Source organism: Stomoxys calcitrans, chromosome 2 (genome assembly GCF_963082655.1).
Source record: "Stomoxys calcitrans chromosome 2, idStoCalc2.1, whole genome shotgun sequence".
In the NCBI taxonomy this organism is placed as follows: Eukaryota; Metazoa; Arthropoda; class Insecta; order Diptera; family Muscidae; genus Stomoxys; species Stomoxys calcitrans.
In genome coordinates this window covers 46637499-46657094 of record NC_081553.1, presented here as the reverse complement: position 1 = coordinate 46657094, position 19596 = coordinate 46637499, and positions in this window count along the sequence as shown.

Here is a 19596-nt window from a genome sequence, read left to right as displayed (position 1 = left end):
AGAAGGTCAGGTTTATATAAAAAGAATACGAAATCATCTGAAATTGTTTGTAAACTATTTTTTTATCCAAGGTATCTGCAAAATTATAAATACCCAGCTTTTAGGTATACCCGGGTATTTACCCAATTTACCGGGTAAATACCTTTTGGGTAATTACCCTTCGAGATCGTTCTATATGGGTGCTATATCAAGATATTTGGAACCTATTTGGAACGTATTCGGTACAGATGTCGAAGATCTTAATACAAATCAATGTGCCTTATTTCAGCCAAATCGGGTAAAAAAAGCGGCTTTAATGAGATTAAGACCCTAAACCGGGAGATCGGTTTAGGGTCTAAAAACTAACAAGTTAAAAGGCATTATACTCGGTCGGGCCGAACTTTCGGAACCCGCCACCTCGTATTCGTATGTTAACCATTTTTTGTCACAATCCGGTGAAAAAAATCTCATGTATGAACCCATAGCAGCTATATCGATTGGGTCAAACTATATCCAAATATAGACCAATGGGGTCCATGTTGAACGCAGATCTCGGAGGGCCTAACACAGCCCACAGCTAAATTTCAGCGAAATCGGGAAATAAACGCTGCTTTTATGGGCCGAAAGATTAAAATCGGGAGATCGATATATATGGCAGCTATGTTCAAATGTAAACCGATCGGAACTATATTGATCACGAAAGGCGAAAAGCCTAACATAGGTACTGTGCCAAATTTCAGCGAAATATGATAATAAATTCGTCTTTTTGGGCCCAAGACCTTTAATAGGGCGATCGGTATGACAGCTATATCCAAATAAAAACTAATCTGAACCATATAGAGTACGGATTACGAAAAACCCAACATAGGTCACTGCTCCCAATTTCAGGAAAATCGGATAATAAATGCGCTTTTATGGGCCTATTAAACACGGCTATCGAAATGCCTAACATAAGTCACTGTGCCAAATTTCATTGAAATTGGTTAATAAATGTGCCTTTTAAGGGCCCCGGACCTTAAATCGGGAGGTCCGTATGTATGGCAGCTATATCCAAATGTAGACCGATCTAAACGATATAGGGCACGGATGATGAAAAGCCAAACATAGGTCACTGTGGTAAATTTCAGCGACATCGGGTTATAAATGCGCCTTTTGTGGGCTCAACATCTTAAATCGGGAGATCGGTCTGTATGACAGCTATATCCAAATATAGCCCGATCTTGACCATACAAATGTCTAGGAGACTAACTCAATACATTTTGCCAAATTTCAGCGAAATGGGACAATAAAAGTGTCTTTCATGGGCCTTAGATCTTAAATCGGTCTATATGGGGGCTATAGCAAGATATAGTCCGATATAGCCCATCTTCGAACTTAGCCTGCCTATGCCTCTAAAAAAATATGTGCAAATTTTAGCTGATTATCTGCACCTTTATAGCCTGTAGCGTGATTTCAAGAGACAGACGGACAGACGGATGGACATGGCTATATCGTCTGAGATTTTTACGACGATCATGAATATATATACTTTATAGGGTCGGAAATGAATGTTTGGATGTGCTGCAAACGGAACGACAAAATGAATTTATCCCCATCCTTCGGTGGTAGGAAAAACAAGTAAAAGCATACAAAGTTCGGCCTGGCCGATTCTGGGGAACCCACCACCATGGATTCTGCTTAAATGTGGAAGCTATATCAGTTTATAGACCGTTTTGGACCGTACTTGGCACAGTTGTTGGAAGTCGTAACAGAGCACTATCAACAAAATTTCAGCCAAACCGGACAAAATTTGGGCTTGTAAGGACTCAAGAAATCAAATCGGAAGATCGGTTTATATCGGAGCTATATCAGGCAATAGACCCATTTCAACCGTACTTGGAACAGTTGTTGGAAGTCATAACAGAACACTGTGCAAAATTTCAAGCGGCCAGCTACTCTGATTTCGATAGACGGACGGACGGGCATGGCTAGATCGAATCAGAATGTCGAGATGATCGAGAATATACAGTGGCACAGATATGTCTACATTTATTTTCATAAATAGCAATTACGTAAACCGACAGTAACGTAGTTAGGATAGGATTAGGATTTCTACCCTAAAAATTTTAACTAATGATAATACTGCGTACCATGGTAAACAATTTTAGCAGTAAAATATATTTGGCAGAAAAACTTTTTCCTACAAAAATTTCGTTTTGAAAAACGTGTTTTTTGAGTGGGGTATGTAGACTTTTCTGTGCCACTGTATATACTTTATGTGGTCTTAGATCAATATTTTGAGGTGTTACAAAATGGAGTGACAAAGTGAACGCTGCAGCTCAAGCCGAGTCAGCACATTCGTTAAGTAGGAATACACCATCCCAAACAGAGGGGGTTCACAATCGGCGTCGCTCTCCATCCGAGACTCAAATCTGGCCAGCCCGTCAACCGCTTCGTTTCACGCTACCCTGCTACCCCGGAACCCACCACAATCTGACCCCAGCCCCAAACTAAGAGCTGGCAAAATATCGATGGCACTATTGATATTTTATTTTTTGTCTGAATATCGATTGATATTTTTCCTATTGATGCTATCGAAAGGTTAATTTTTTTGCAAAATTAAACAAAAACAAGTAAAAGCGTGCTAAGTTCGGCCGGGCCGAATCTTATATACCCTCCACCATAGAGAGCATTTGTGGAGTTCTTTTCCCGGGATCTCTTCTTAGGCAAAAACAAATAAAAAGCGTTAAGTTCGGCCGGGCCGAACTTTGGATACCCACCACCTCGGGTATATATGTAAACCATCTTTCATCATCAGTTATACCCAAATATGTTCCGATTTGAACCAAATGCTAATAAATACATTAGCTATATTTAAAAATAAACCGATCTGAACTATATACGACACGGATGTCGAAAAGCCTAGCATAAGTCACTGTGTCAAATTTCAGTGAAATCGGATTATAAATGCGCCTTTAATGTGGCCAAGACTTTAAATCGAGATATCGGTCTACATGGCAGCTATATCCAAATCTGGACCGATTTGAGCCAAGTTGCATAAAAATGTTGAAGAGCCTAACACAAACCACTGTCCCAAATTTCAGCGACATCGGACAATAAATGTTTCTTTTATGGGTCCAAAACCTTAAATCGAGAGATCGGTCTATATGGCAGCTATATTCAAATCTGGACCGATCTGGGCAAAATTAAAGAAGGACGTCGAAGAGCCTAACCAAACTCACTGTCTCAAATTTCTCGGACAATAAATACGTCTTTTATGGCCCCAAAACCTAAAACCTAGATATCGGTCTATATGGCAGCTATATATAAATCTGGACCGATCTGTGCGATATTGCAGAAGTATGTCAAGGGGCTTAACTTAACTCACTGTCCCAAATTTCGACGACATCGGACAATAAATGAGCGTTTTATGGGCCCAAAACCACAAATCAAGAAATCGGTCTATATGACAGCTATATCCAAATCTGAACCGATCTGGACCAAATTGAAGAAATATGTCGAAGTGCCCAACACAACTCACTGTCTCAAATTTCAGCAAAATCGGACAATAAATGTACCTTTTATGGGCCTAACACCATAAATCGGAGGATCGATCTATATGGCAGCTATATCCAAATCTGAACTGATCTAAGCCAAATTAACGATGAATGTCGATGGGCCTTACACAACTCACTGTCCCAAATTTCAGCGAAATCGGATAAAAAAAGTGGCTTTTATGGGCGTAAGAACCTAAATCGGAAGATAGGTCTATATGGGGGCTATATCAAGATATAGTCCGATATAGCCCATCTTCGAACTTAACCTGCTTATGGACAAAAAAAGAATCTGTGCAAAATTTCAGCTCAATATCTCTATTTTTAAAGACTGTAGCATGAAAAGACGGACAGACGGACGGACATGTCTATATCGTCTTAGATTTTTACGCTGATCAAGAATATATATATACTTTATAGGGTCGGAAATGGATATTTCGTGTGTTGCAAACGGAATGACAAAATGAATATACCCCCATCCTTCGGTGGTGGGTATAAAAAGGATAAAAGAAAAGATTTGCTCTGCTATTAGAGCGATATCAAGATATGGTCCGGTTTTGACCACAATTAAATAATATATTGGAGACCTGTGTAAATTTCAGACAATTCGAATAAGAATTCCCCCCTTTGGGAGCTCAAGAAGTAAAATAGAGAGATCGATTTATATGGGAGCTGTATCGGGCTATAGATCGAGTCAGACCATAATAAACACGTATGTTGATGGTCATGAGAGAATCCGTCGTACAAAATTTCAGGCAAATCGGATAATAATTGCGATCTCTACATGCTCAAGAAGTCAAGATCCCAGATCGGTTTATATGAGAGCTATATTAGGTTATGATCGGATTTTAACCATACTTGGCACAGTTGTTGGATATCATAACAAAACATTTCGTGCAAAAATGCATTCAAATCGGATAATAATTGCGCCCTCTAGAGGCTCAAGAATTCAAGACCCAAGATCGGTTTATACGACAGCTATATCAGGTTATGGACCGATTTGAACCATACTTGGCACAGTTGTTGAAAGTAAGAATAAAACACGTCTTGCAAAATTTCAGCCATATCGGATAGGAATTGCGCCCTTTAGAAGCTCAAGAAGTCAAGTCCCCAGATCTGTTTATATGACAGCTATATCAGGTTATGAACCGATTTGAATCATACTTGGCACAGTTGTTGGATATCATAACAAAACACGTCTGGCAAAATTTCATTCCAATCGGATAGGAATTGCGCCCTCTAGAGGCTCAAGAAGTCCAGACCCAAGATCGGTTTATATGACCGCTATATCAGGTTATGGACCGATTTGAACCCTACTTGGCACAGTTGTTCGATATCATAACAAAACACGTCGTGCAAAATTTCATTCCAATCGGATAAGAATTGCGCACTCTAGAGGCTCAAGAAATCGAGACTCCAGATCGGTTTATATGACAGCTATATCAGCTTATGGACCGATTTCAGCCATACTTAGCAAAGTTGTTGGAAGTCAAAACGAAACACGTCATACAAAATTTCAACTAAATCGGATAATAATTACGCCCTCTAAAGGCTCAAAAAGTCAAGACCCAAGATCGGTTTATATGGCAGCTATATCAAAACATGGACCGATATGGCCCATTTACAATACCAACCGACCTACACTAATAAGAAGTATTTGTGCAAAATTTCAAGCGGCTAGCTTTATTTCTTCGGAAGTTAGTGTGCTTTCGACAGACAGACGGACGGACATGGCCAGATCGATATAAAATGTCACGAGGATCAAGAATATATATACTTTATGGGGTCTCAGACGAATATTTCGAATAGTTACAAACAGAATGACGAAATTAGTATACCCCTCATCCTATGGTGGAGGGTATAATTACCGATCTGACACCGAATGTATCCTATAAGACCCATTGAGTCTATAGAGAGGGCAATTTTCATCCGATTGGGCTAATATTTTGCACAATGATTTCTCTCATGACTTCTAGCTGACTTTATTACATTTGGTGTTATTGGGCCAGTGGATTGATGTTGCTTCTATATAAATCCCGTATAAACCGATTTTGGATCTTGACTTCTTGGGCCGCTAGAGGTCGCAATTATTATCCGATTTGGCTGAAATTTAGCACGAAGTGTTTTGGTTTGACCATCAACAAGTGTGCCAAGTATGGTTCAAACCGGTCCATAACCTAATATAGCTCTCATATAATCCGATCTCTTATCTGCTTTGGCTGAAATTTGGCATGAAGTGTTTTGGTTTGACCATCAACTACTGTGCCAAGTATGGCTCAAATCGGTTCACAACCTGATATAACTTCGATATTAACGGATTTCATATCTGATTTCTTGAGCCTCTAGAGGCCGCAATTCTTATCCGATCTGGCTGAAATTTCGCACCAAGTATTTTAATTTGACTTCTAACAACTCTGCCATGTATTGTCCAAAACAGTTCATAGCCTGATATAGCTCCCATATTAACCGATTTCTTGAGCCGCTAGAGGGCGCAATTTTTAACCGATTTGGTTGAAATTTTGCATGATGTATTTTGGCTTGACCATCAACAACTGTACCGAGCATGGCTTAAATCGGTTCAAACTCCGATATAGCTCCAATATAAACCGATTTTGAATCTTAACTTCTTGAGTCGCTAGAGGGCGCAATTATTATCCGACTTGGCTGAAATCTAGCACCAAATGTTTTGTCTTCCCCATCAGCAACTGTGCTAAGTATGGCTCAAATCGGCTCATAATCTGATATAGCTCCCATATAGACCGATTTCGGATCTTGACTTCTTGAGCCGCTAGAGGTCGCAATTTGTATCCCATTTGGCTTAAATTTTGCACGAAGTGTTTTTTTCTAATTTCTAACAACTTCGTCAAGTGTGGTTCAAATCGGTCCATAACCTAATATAGCTCTCATATAATCCGATCTCTTGATTTATCCAATCTCTTATCTGTTTTGGCTGAAATTTTGAACGAAGTGTTTTGGCTAGACCATTAACAACTATGCCAAGTATGGCTCAAATCTGTTCATACGTTGTTTTAAACCTCCCGACATCCAACCTAAATTCAGATTCATGATTCATGATTCATGATTCAGACCGGACTATATTTAGATATAGCTGCCATATAGACCGATCTGCCGATTAAGGGTCTGGAACCCATAAAAGCTGCATTTACTATCCGATGTCGTCAAAATTGGAAACAATGAGTTGTTTTAAGCCTACCGACATTCGACCTAAATATGGTTCAGATCGGGCTATATTAAGATATAGCTGCCATATAGACAAATCTGCCGATTAAGGGTCTGAAGCCCATAAAAGCTTTACTTATTACCCGATTTCGCAGAAATTTCAAGCAGTGCGTTGGTTTAAGCCTCTCAACATCTGACCTTACATGTGGTTCAGATCGGACGATATTTACATATAGCTGCCATATAGACCGATCTGCCGATTAGGGGCCTGGAACCCATAAAAGCTGCATTTATTACCCGATTTCGCTGAAATACGAAACTGTGTGTTGTTTTCCGAAATATGATGTTTTTGAGAATCGACGTAAAAGGGAGAGTGCTTCCATCTTCTTCCTAAATCCTTTGACTATCTTCAATACTTCTTTACTAGATTATGTTTAATTTTTATGTAAGGAATTTTGGCGACTTGATTTCCTTTTAGATTACTCTACAAATCCTTCCAACATCCCATAAAGTTCAGTGACCAACATTTTATTTATGTTTGTCTTGAAAAAAAAAAATAGAATTCTAACAAAGAGAAAACTTTAAATGTTATACTCGTACTTAATTATAACAGTGATTTTTCAAAATTGTCGTTAAAATCGTTGCCATAAATTCATCTCCATTTATCGCCTCATAAAACAAAAAGTCTTTTAAAACATTTAGCGACGGCCAACAACAGCACCAGCAACAGTACAGCAGTTGTAACAAGAACAAGTCAGGCGAAAGCCGACAATCCTTTCAGATAAATTTATTTATGACCCAAGTTGTTACAGCTAAATGTCATTTGAAATTCATATTCATGCAACCGACTCAGTCCCCCAACAGCAATGTGGTATAACTCCCCAAACACTTTCTTCAAATGATGGTGAAGATGAGGATGACAGCATCAATATTATATGCAATTTGCTTCAAAGATAAAGGAGGTATGAAAAGTGTGGGAAATAATGAGATGGGCATTAGAAGATGTAAAAGGCCTCTTAGGAGACAATTTTATAAAAATTTTCTGTTGAGAGAAAATTGCTTGGAAATTTTGTCCAGCAAAAACATTTTACTGAAATTTACTTTTTAGAGAAAATTTATTAAATTTTGTATACCCTCCACCATAGGATGGGGGTATACTAATTTCGTCATTTGTTTGTAACTCATCGAAATATACAGCTAGGACCCCTTACATATATTCTTGATCGTCATGACATTTTAAGTCGGTCTAGCTAGTTTGTCTAGTCTATCTGTCCGTCCGTCCGTCTTTCGAAGGAGTTAAGTTGGGTGCTTGAAATTTTGCACAAATATTGGGTGGCCCAAAAAGTAATTGCGGATTTTTTAAAAGAAAGTAAATGCATTTTTAATAAAACTTAGAATGAACTTTAATCAAATATACTTATTTTACACTTTTTTTCTAAAGCAAGCTAAAAGTAACAGCTGATAACTGACAGATGAAAGAATGCAATTACAGAGTCACAAGCTGTGAAAAAATTTGTCAACGGCGACTATATGAAAAATCCGCAATTACTTTTTGGGCAACCCAATACTTCTTATGAGTGTAAGTCGATTGGAATTGTAAATGGGCCATATCGGTCCATGCTTTAATATAGCTGTCATATAAACCGATCTTGGACCTTGACTTCTTGAGGCATTACAGGGCGCAATTCTTATCCGATTTGGCTGAAATTTTGCATGAGGCCTTTTGTTATGGTTTCAAACAACTGTGCTAAGCACGGTTCAAATCCATAAGCTGATATAGCTGTCATATGAACCGATCTGGGGTCTTGACTTCTTGAGCCTCTAGTGGGCGCAATTCTTATCCGATTTGGTTGAAATTTTGTATGACGTGTTTCGTTTTGACTTCCAACAATTTAGCTAAGTATGGTTGAAATCGGTCCATAAGCTGATATAACTGTCATATAAACCGATCTGGGGTCTCGATTTCTTTAGCCTCTAGAGGGCGCAATTATTAACCGATTTGGCTGAAGTTTTGTACGAAGTGTTCTAATTTCCAACATCTTCGCCAAACACGTTTCAAATCCGATCTCTTATCCGCTTTGTCTGAAATTTGGCATGTTGATGGCCCAAATCGGTTCACAACCTGATACAGCTCCCATACTAACGGATTTCAGATCTTGATTTCTTGAGCCTCTAGAGGGCGCTATTCTTATTCGATTTGGCTGAAATTTTGCACCAAATATTTTATTTTGACTTCCAACAACTCTGCCATGTATGGTCCAAATCAGTTCATAAACTGATATAGCTCCCATATAAACCGATCTCAGATTTTAACTTCTTGAGCCGCTAGAGGGTGAAATTATTTTCCGAATTGGCTGACATTTTGATTGTAGTGTTTTGGCTTGACCATCAACAACTGTGCCAAGTATGGCTCAAATCGGTTCATAAGCTTATATAGCTGTCATATTAACCGATCTGGGGTCTTGACTTCTTTAGCCTCTAGGGGGCGCAATTTTTATGCGATTTTGATGAAATTTTGTATAAGGTGTTTCATTTTGACTTCAATCAACTGTGCTAAGTATGGTTGAAATCGGTTCATAAGCTGATATAGCTGTCATGTAAACCGATCTGGGGTCTTGACTTCTTTAGCCTCTAGAGGGCGCAATTATTATCCGATTTGGTTGAAATTTTGCATGACGTATTTCGTTTTGACTTCCAACAACTGTGCTATGTATGGTTGAAATTGGTCCATAAGTTGATATAGCTGTCATATAAACCGATCATGAATCTAGACTTCTTGACCGCTAGAGGGCGCAATTATTATTCGATTAGGCTGAAATTTTGCGAATATAAAGACCAAATAAATAGTGGGGACTATGCACACCCAAAGTGATCAAACGCTTCTGGGTATCACCACCAATGCGAATAATAAAGGGATATAGAAAGCATAACCCTTTAACTATCAATACAGATTCTTCTATAGTTTTCGCGTATCTTGTGTGGTGAACACTCCAAGTATTGTCTCGACATTGTGGAGACAATATCATGTGCTGCTTTATACGGTTATATAGTCTGTAGCGCAGGGGTTAGCATGTCCGCCTATGACGCTGAACGCCTGGGTTCGAATCCTGGCGAGACCATTCGAAAAAAAAAAATTTCAGCGGTAGTTTTCCCCTCCTAATGCTGGCAATATTAGTGAGGTACTATGCCATGTACAACTTCTCTTCAAAGAGGTGTCGCACTGCGGCAAGCCGTTCGGACTCGGCTAAAAAAAGGAGCTTAACAACTTGAATCGGACTGCACTCATTGATATGTGAGAAGTTTGCCCCTGTTTCTTAGTGGAATGTTCATGGGCAAAATTTGCAATTTGCAATGTTCTACAACTTTGTCCAGCAAAAGGATCATACCATACAAATACCCTCCCCTCGTTTATGTATGTATGTTTGCATCTAGGTCCCTTTCTTAAAACAAAAGCACAAAACGCAACAAACAAGCCACAATGCTTGCACATATACAAAAACGATACTCCATTCAAAAAGAGAATGCAAAAGAAATAAATAGTCGTAAACTGGTAAGACAAATGAAAAGATGAAAAAGTATTTCGCCAAAGAACAGAGTAAACAAAAGAATGAGTGGCGCGGTGGAGGTGTGAGGGAGCACTGCCAAAGACAACTGCGCTCGCTCGCCTGGAAATGCTAAGGCTAAATGCAACAAATGCGTTAAATGGCATAAAAAGAGTGCGACTTCCTTTTAAACTTTTGATAAATTAAGATGAGTTGAACATTCACAGACTCCAGACAACACAGACAGAGTTAAGCATATACGAGTACACATACACACGGGCATAAATCTTGTCTTCTTTTATAAAAAAAGGATTAAGCAGCAGCAATAATACCGAGAGTGTTAAAAATGGGTTATATCGAAAATAAAAATGAAATGTTGACACAAAGAGTTTAAAAATAGAGAACTTCACTTATTATACCAACCACCAGAGGATGGGAGTATTCTAATCTAGTCTACTTCTCATTTCCTTTCATTTGATATCCATATTACTCCAATCCATGTCATTTTTGGGCGGTTTTTGGCTGTGGGATTCATACCAGTACACTAGGCGCAAAATTTTAGCCAAATCGGACAAAAATTGCGGGTTTCAGGGGCTCAAGAATTCAAATCGGGGGATCGGTTTATATGGGAGCTATGTCAGGTTAAAGACCGATTCAGACTTTACTTGGCACAGTTTTTGGAAGTCATAGCAGAACACTACGTACAAAATTTCATCCAAATTGCGGCATAAAGGGGCTGAGGAAGACAAATCGGGAGATCGGTTTATATGGAAACTATATCTAAATCTGAACCGATATGACCCATTTGCAATCCCTAACGACCTACATCAATATTAAGTAGTTGTGCAAAATTTCAAGCGGATAGCTTTACGCGTCCCACCGCTATCGTGATTTCGACGGTAGGACGGAGGGCTAGATCGACTCAGAACGTCGAGAAGATCAAGAACGTAGATACTTTATGGGGTCTTAGACGAATATTTCGAGATGTTACAACCGGAATGACTAGACTAGTATACCGCCATCCTATGGTGGAGGGTATACAAATGTGGGCAAAATTATTTAATACAAGTAAAAGCGTACTAAGTTCGGCCGGGCCGAATCTTGGGAACTCGCCACCATGGATTCTGCTAAACTATGGGAACTATATCTCATTATAGACCGATTTGGACCATACTTGCACAGTTTTTGAGAATCATAACGGAACTATGTGCAAAATTTCAGCCAAATCGGTTTAAAATTGAGGCTTCCAGGGGCTCAAGAAATCAAATCGGGAGATCGGTTTATATGGGAGCTATACCCAAATCTGAACCGATAGGGCCCATTTACAATCACCAATGACTTCCATCAATATTAAGTATCTGTGTAAAATTTCAAGTGGCTAGCTTTACGCTATCGTGATTTCGACAGACAGACGGATGGACATGGCTAGATCGACTCAGGATGTGGAGACGATCAAGAATATATATATACTTTATGGGGTCTTAGACGAATATTTTGAGTTGTTACAAATGGAATGACTAGATTAGTAAACCCCCATCCTATGGTGGTGGGTACACAAATGCTGACAAAATTAATTAAAATAAATTAAATTTTAACAAAATTTTCCATAGTAATGAATTTTTGACAAAATTTCCAATAGAATTGAAATTTTGATAAAATTTCTTATAGAAGTGAAATTTTGACAAAATTTTCTATGTGAATAAGCATTGCCAAAATCTTATATATAAAAATCAATTTGTGTTTGTTTGTAGGTTTGTTTGTATGTTTGTGTGTTCCTTAACGGCTGAACTGATTTTGGTGAAAATAGGGTACTACATTTTTTGATATCTGAAGGGGGGGCGGACCCTCCCCCTTACTCTAATTTTCAGAAACGCCAGATCTCGGAGATGGGTGGTGCGATTTAAGCGAAATTTTGTGTGCTCTCATATAGTACCCTAAAAATAAAAATTTGGTATCCAAATTTCGGATGGGGTACCTAGGGGGGCCGCCCCACCCTAAAACTTACCAAACATATATTTAGACCAATCACTCCAATATGGGACTCAAATAAAAGGCATTTAAGATAAGAAAATGTATCTGATATCCAATTGTCGGACCAAGTGCTAGGGGGACCACCCCAAGCCCCAAAAACACCCCTAAATCGGACATATTTACCGACCATGGCAATATGGAACTCAAATGAAAGGTATTTGCGAGTAGAATACGAATCTGGTATCCAAATGTGCGACCACGTTTCTGGGGGTCCACCCCTTCCCCAAAACACCTCCCAAACTGGAATTATTTACTGACCATGGCAATATGGGGCTTAAATAAAAGGTATTTCAATGTTGAATACGAATCTGATATCCAAATATGGGACCAAGAGATTGGGGGGCCGTCTCTCCCCAAAAACCTCCCCCAAAGGGGACACATTTACGACCATAGCCACATGGGGCTCAAATGGAAGGTCTTTTGGAGTAAAGCACAAATCTGATCTCAATATTCGGGAAAAGTGTTTATGGGGCCACCCCACCCCCACAACACCACCCAACCCCCAAAACAACCCTAAATCGGACATATTTACCGATCATGGCAATATGGGACTCAAATAAAAGGTACTTGAGAGTAGAATACGAATCTGATATCCATCTGGGGGTGCACCCCTTTCCCAAAACCCCCCCCAAACAGGACTTATTTACTGACCATGGGAATATGGGGCTTAAATAAAAGGCATTTGAATGTAGAATACGAATCTGATATCAAAATATCAGACCAAGTGTTTGGGGGGGGGGGGGCGCCTCTCCCCAAAAACATCCCCCAATGGGGACAAATTTACGACCATAGCCATATGGGGCTCAAATGAAAGGCCTTTGGGAGTAAAGAACGAATTTGATATCAATATTCGGGAAAATTCTCTATGGGGCCACCCCACCCCCACAACACCACCCAAATAGTAAGTATTTTCTGACTTTTGCAATTTGAGGCTCAAATAAGAGGGTTTTTAAACTGGAACACGAATCCGATATATATTTTCAAGGCCAACTCACTGAGTGGCCGCCCATCCCACAAAACACCCACCAAGCCGGTCATGTTTGCCGACTATGGAAATATGGGGCTCAAATTAAAGGTATGTGAGAGTGGACCACGTATCTGATATCAATATTAGGGGCCAACTGTCTAGCGGACGTCCCACCACCATAACAACCCCCAAAGAGGACATATTAGCTCACCAAGATAATTTGGGTCTTAAAGAGAGTGGAACTAAATATTCATAGTTTTTAGGGCCAATACCCCAAACCGGACATATTTGCTGACTTTTGCAATAAGGAGTTTAAATGAGATTAGAAAACGAATTTGATATCTAATTTTGAGGGCAACGGCAATATGAGAATAGAGTACGTTGCTGATATATTTTCCGGGCTTAGTGTTTGGGGGACTAGCCCTATCCCCAAAACACCCCTAAATCGGGCATATTTACCGACCATGTCAATGTGCAGCTTAAATGAAAGGTGTTAGGGGGTACAGCAACAATTGATACCTATTTTCGGGACCAATTTTCTGGGGGTATACCCCTTTCCCAAAATACCCCACAAACAGCAATTTTTTACTGACCATCGCAATATAGGGTTCAAATAAAAGAAATTGGGAGTAGAATACGAATTTGGTATCCAAATGTAGTAAATGCAAATGCAAATTTTGCCCATAAACATTCCACTAAGGAACAGGGGCAAACTTCTCACATATCAATGAGTGCAGTCCGATTCAAGTTTAAGCTCAATGATAAGGGGCCTCCTTTTTATAGCCGAGTCCGAACGGCGAGCCGCAGTGCGACACCTCTTTGGAGAGAAATTTTACATGGCATAGGACCTCACAAATGTCGCCAGCATTAGAAGGGGAAAATCACCGGTAAAATTTTTTTTCTGATGGTCTCGCCAGGATTCGAACCCAGGCGTTCAGTGTCATAGGCGGACATGCTAACCTCTGTGCTACGGTGACTTCCGATCCAAATGTAGTACCATGTATTTAGGGCATCATCCCTTTCCCAAAACACCCCCAAAGGGAAAAAATTTTTCGACTATGCCAATATGTGGCTCAAATGAAAGGTATTTGAGATTAGAAAACGAATTTGATAACCTATTTTGGGCCTTGTGTTTGGGGGACGCCTCATCCTGTAAACTCCTCTTAAGCCAATGGCAATATGGGGTTTAAATAGATGGTATTTGAGAGGAGAGCACGATGCTGATATTTTTCAGGGCCAAGTATCTGGAGGACCACCTCTCCCCCGAAAACACCACTAAATCAGACATCCTGAGAATATTGGGCTGAAATGAAGTATTTTAAGAATGGAGTACACCTTACATCCAAACTTAAATTCGTAGACCAATAAAGATCATATGGGATTCAGATAAAGGCACTTATATTGGTAAACTGTTTGTCGAGCGATATACTATTTTCGTATATATATATACTATTTTCACTAAAAGCTTTTTAATTGCCGAAAATAAATATTCCAAGGAAAATTTTGTTCCATATAAAGTAAAAGAAGACGCAGCGGAGAGGGCCAGGGTCAGCTAGTTTCCCATAAAAATAAATTTCGACGAAATCTCCCATAAAGATTAAATTTTGATAATATTTCCCATAGAAATGAAGTTTTTATAAAATTTCCCATAGAAATGAAGTTTTTATAAAATTTCCTATAGAAATGAAATTTTCGTAAAATTTCCTATAGAAATTAAATTTTGAGAAAATTTGATCATTTTCCCATAGTAGAAACGAATTTTGAAATTTTCTGGAAATTTCCTATTGAAATGAAATGAAATTTTGATAAAATTTACCAGGAAAAAAAATTTTGACAAAATTTCGCATAGAAATTCAATTTTGATAAAATTTCCTATAGACAAATTTTGATTATAGAAGTTAAATTTTGATAAAATTTTCCATGTGAATAAGCATAGATAAAATTTCCCTTATAAACTATATTTTGATAAAATGTTCTTAAAAATTTAATTTTGATAAAATTTCCCATAGAAATTAAGGTTTAACAAAATTTCCCATAAAACGAAGTTTTAACAAAACTTCCCATAGAAATTATTCCTGTAGAAATGAAATTTTGACAAAATTTCCCACATTTCTCAAATAAAATGTTGATAAATTTTCCCACAGAAACGAATTTTGGAAAAAATTTCCAAAAGAAGTGAAATTTTGACAATTTTTCCTATAGAAATAAAATTTAGACAAAATTTCCCAAAGACGAAATTTCACATTGAAATGAAATTTCGACAAAATTTCCCATAGAAATTAAATTTTTACAAAATTTCCCATAGATGTGAAATTTTTGACAAAGTTTCGCATATTATGGAAATGTAGATAAAATTCCCTTAGAAATTAAATTTTGAAAAAATTTCCTAAAGAAATGAAATTTTAACAAAATTTATCGTAGATATGAAATTTTGACAAATTTTCTCGTAGAAATGAAATTTCGAAAAAATTTCCCGTAGAAATTAACTTTTGAGTTTTGATAAAATTTCCCTTAGAAACGAAATTTTGACATAATTTCCAAAAAAGAATAACATTTTGACTAAATTTTCGCATAGAAATGAAATTTAAAAAAAATTACTGGTACTAATAAGAATTGACAAACATTTCCATAGAATTGAAGTTTTGACAAAATTTCCCATATAAAAAATTTTTTGACAAAATTTCCCATATAAAAGAAATTTTGACAAAATTTCTCATATACAAAAATTTTTTTACAATATTTCCCATATAAAAAAATGTTGACAAAAACTTCCCATATAAAAGAAATTTTGACAAAATTTCCCATATAAAAGAAATATTGACAAAATTTCCCATATAAAGAAATTTTGATTAAATTTTCCATAGAAACGAAATTTTAACAAAATTTATAATAAAATTTCGAAAAAACCTTTCATTGAAATGAAGATTTTACAAAAATGTCCACAGAAATTTAATTTTGACAAAATTTCCCATAGAAATGCAATTTGAACAAATTTCCTTCTCATAGGAATTACATTTTGACAAAATTTCGCATAAAAAAGAAATTTTGACAAAATTTCCCATATAAAAGAAATTTTAACAAAATTTTCCATATAAAAGAAATTTTAACAAAATTTCCCATATAAAAAAATTTTTGACAAAATTTCCCATATAAAAGAAATTTTGACAAAATTTCCATATATTTAAATTTTGACAAAATTTCCCATATAAAAAAATTTTGACCAAAATTTCCCATATACAAAAAATTTTTACAAAATTTCCCATTAAAAAAAAATTTTGAAAAAAATTTCCATATAAAAGAAATTTTGACAAATTTTCCCATATAAAAGAAATTTTGACAAAATTTCCCATATAAAAGAAATTTAGACAAAATTTCCCATATAAAAGAAATTTTAACAAAATTTCCTATAGAAATGAAATTGTATCAAAATTTCCATATGAACGAAATTTTAACAAAATTTCCCCTAGAAATGCAATTTGGAACAAATTTCCTTCTCATAGAAATTAAATTTTGACAAAATTTCCCACAGAAATTTAATTTTGTCAAAATTTCCCATAGAAATGAAAATTTGATAAAATTTCCCATCGAAATGAAATTTTGATAAAATTTTCCATAGAAACATAATTTTGACAAAATTTCCTATAGAAAGGAAATCTTGACCAAATTTCCAATAGGAATGAAAAAGTGAATCAACAGTTCTTAATGCAGCCTTAAAACAGGTTTATTTGGCAGTTCTAAAAAGGAAATCTTTCAAATAGACCTACATTAAATTGTGTGCATAACGGTGTAATGAACTATTCATTGGTACCCTTTCTTTGGTGACTTATAGTAGCATCTGATTTTGCTACTAAAAGCTTCCCGTCTGTGAGCAATGTACAGGAAAAATGGAAACTTTGGTCGTTTTTCTTTTCGCAGAGTTTTTTGTGAAATGAAATTTAAAGCTTTTTGCTAACAACAAAATGAACAAGTTGTTGGCCTTAAAAGTTTTGAGTCAGTTGTCAACGCTGCCGTTATTGAGCTGCTCTAGCTGCAACTGGCTGCTTCTGCCTCGACTCCTGCCTGCTGCTGCTGCTACTGTTGCACAAAAAGTCAAGTTGGCAGTGTCAATGAGATTGTACTGCCATAGTTTAGAAACTCTGCTGCCACTACCAGCAGCAACCCCTAACGTCATAGACATATTCCCTTCATGAAATTCGCCAACTCATGATACTGATGCAGTTGTCGCAACACAGTAAGCATACAACTCCATTTTCGTTGTGGGTACGTGTTTGAGGTGGGTGGACGTGAGAGTTATCTTAGAAAGTTGTTTGGTGTTGATGGTTTTTGTGGTATTTATTTTGTCGGTTTTTTGTGTCAACTAATTTAACATCAAAAGTTCGAAATCTGTTTCTCGCCTCCTACATTTCGATGTAGGTAGAGGGATGAGGGAGGGTACATGAGAATATAATAAGCTTCATCAGCTTTGAAAGCAGCAGTAACGACAATTAAGCTGTAGACGCAAGATTATGCCAACAAATAATAAAAATCAACTTTAAATTTTAAGAACTTTTGGGATGTTTTTGTGGGGTTTATTTTGTAAGCAGGATTATGGCTTAAATTATTTAAATGAACGTTCTATTTATAAGTACATCGTGCACTTTGCAATTTGACAAAAGTTTTCAAAAGAATTGAAATGCATAAAATCTCTAATCCTTGCTAGCACTGTTGTAAATAAGATTTTTTTGGTATGTAGGGATTGAATGTGAATCTAGAAATTGTACCTTATCAGCTAAATTTGAGGATTATGAGTAGGAACAAGTAAGAGCGAGCTAAGTTCGGCCGGGCCGAATCTTATATACCCTCCACCAAGGATCGCATTTGTTGAGTTCTATGCGCGGTTTGTCTTTTAAGGCAAACAAAGAATATTTAATAAGAACTGTTATGCTATTGAAGCTATATCAAGTTATAGTCCGATTCGGACCATAAATAAATGCTGAACATTGTAGAACTCATTGTGTAATATTTCCGTTCATTCGGATAAGAATTGCGACTTGTAGGGGCTCAAGAAGCAAAATCGGGAGATCGGTTTATATGGGAGCTGTATCATGCTATTGATTGATTCAGACCATATTAGACACGTAAGTTGAAGGTCATGAGAGAAGCCGTTGTACAAAATTTCATCGGATGAGAATTGCGCCCTCTAGAGGCTCAAGAAGTCAAGATCCCAGATCGGTTTATATTGCAGCTATATCAGGTTATAGACCGATTTGCGCCATACTTGGCACAGTCATTGGAAGTCATAACAAAACACCTCATGCAAAGTTTCAAGATCCAAGATCGGTTTATATGACAGCTATACCAGATTATGAACCGATTTGAATCATACTTAACACAGATGTTTGGAAGTGATACCAAAACACCACGTGCAATTCTACCAAATTTCAGCTAAATCGAATAAGAATTTCGCCCTTTAGGGGCTCAAAAAGTAAGATAGGGATATCGTTTTATGGGGGGAATTGTATTAGGCTATAGACTATATAGGCTATAGACTGATCCATATTTGGAACGTATGTTGAAGGTCATGGGAGAAGCCGTTGTACAAAATTTCACCCAAATCAAATAATAATTGTGCCTTATAGAAGTTCAAGAAGTCAAGATCCCAGATCGGTTTACTTTGCACAGTTGTTGAAAGTAATAAATAAACACGTCATGCCAAATTTCAGAGAAATTGGATAGGATTTGGGCTCAAGATGTGAAGACCCCAGATCGGTTTATATGACAGCTATATCAGGTTATGCATCGATTTTACCCGTACTAGGCACAGTTGTTGGAAATCATAACAAAACATGTCATGCAAAATTTCAGCCAAATCGGATGGGAATAGCATCCTCTAGTGGCTCAAGAAGTCAAGATTCAATATCGGTTTATATGGCAGCTATATCAGGTTATGGACCGATTTGAACCATACATGGCACAGTTGTTGGGAAGTCTTGACGAAACTCGTTGTGCAAAATTTCAGCTAAATCGGATAAAAATTGCGCCCTATAGTGGCTCAAGAAGTCAAAATCCAAGATCGGTTTATATGGCAGCTATATCAAAACATGAACCGATTTGAATCATACTTGGAACAGTTGTTGGAAACTATAACAAAACATCTTCTGCAGAATTTCAGCCAAATCGGATAAAAATTTCGTCCTAAGTGGCTCAAGAATTCAAAATCCAAGATCGGTTTATATGACAGTTATATCAAAACATGGACAGATATGGAAATGGCATGATCGTCATAAAATTTCATGGCGATCAAGAATATATGAACTTCATGGGGCCTAAGACGAATATTTCTAGGTGTTAGAAACCGAATGTCGAAATCCACCCCCATGGTGGA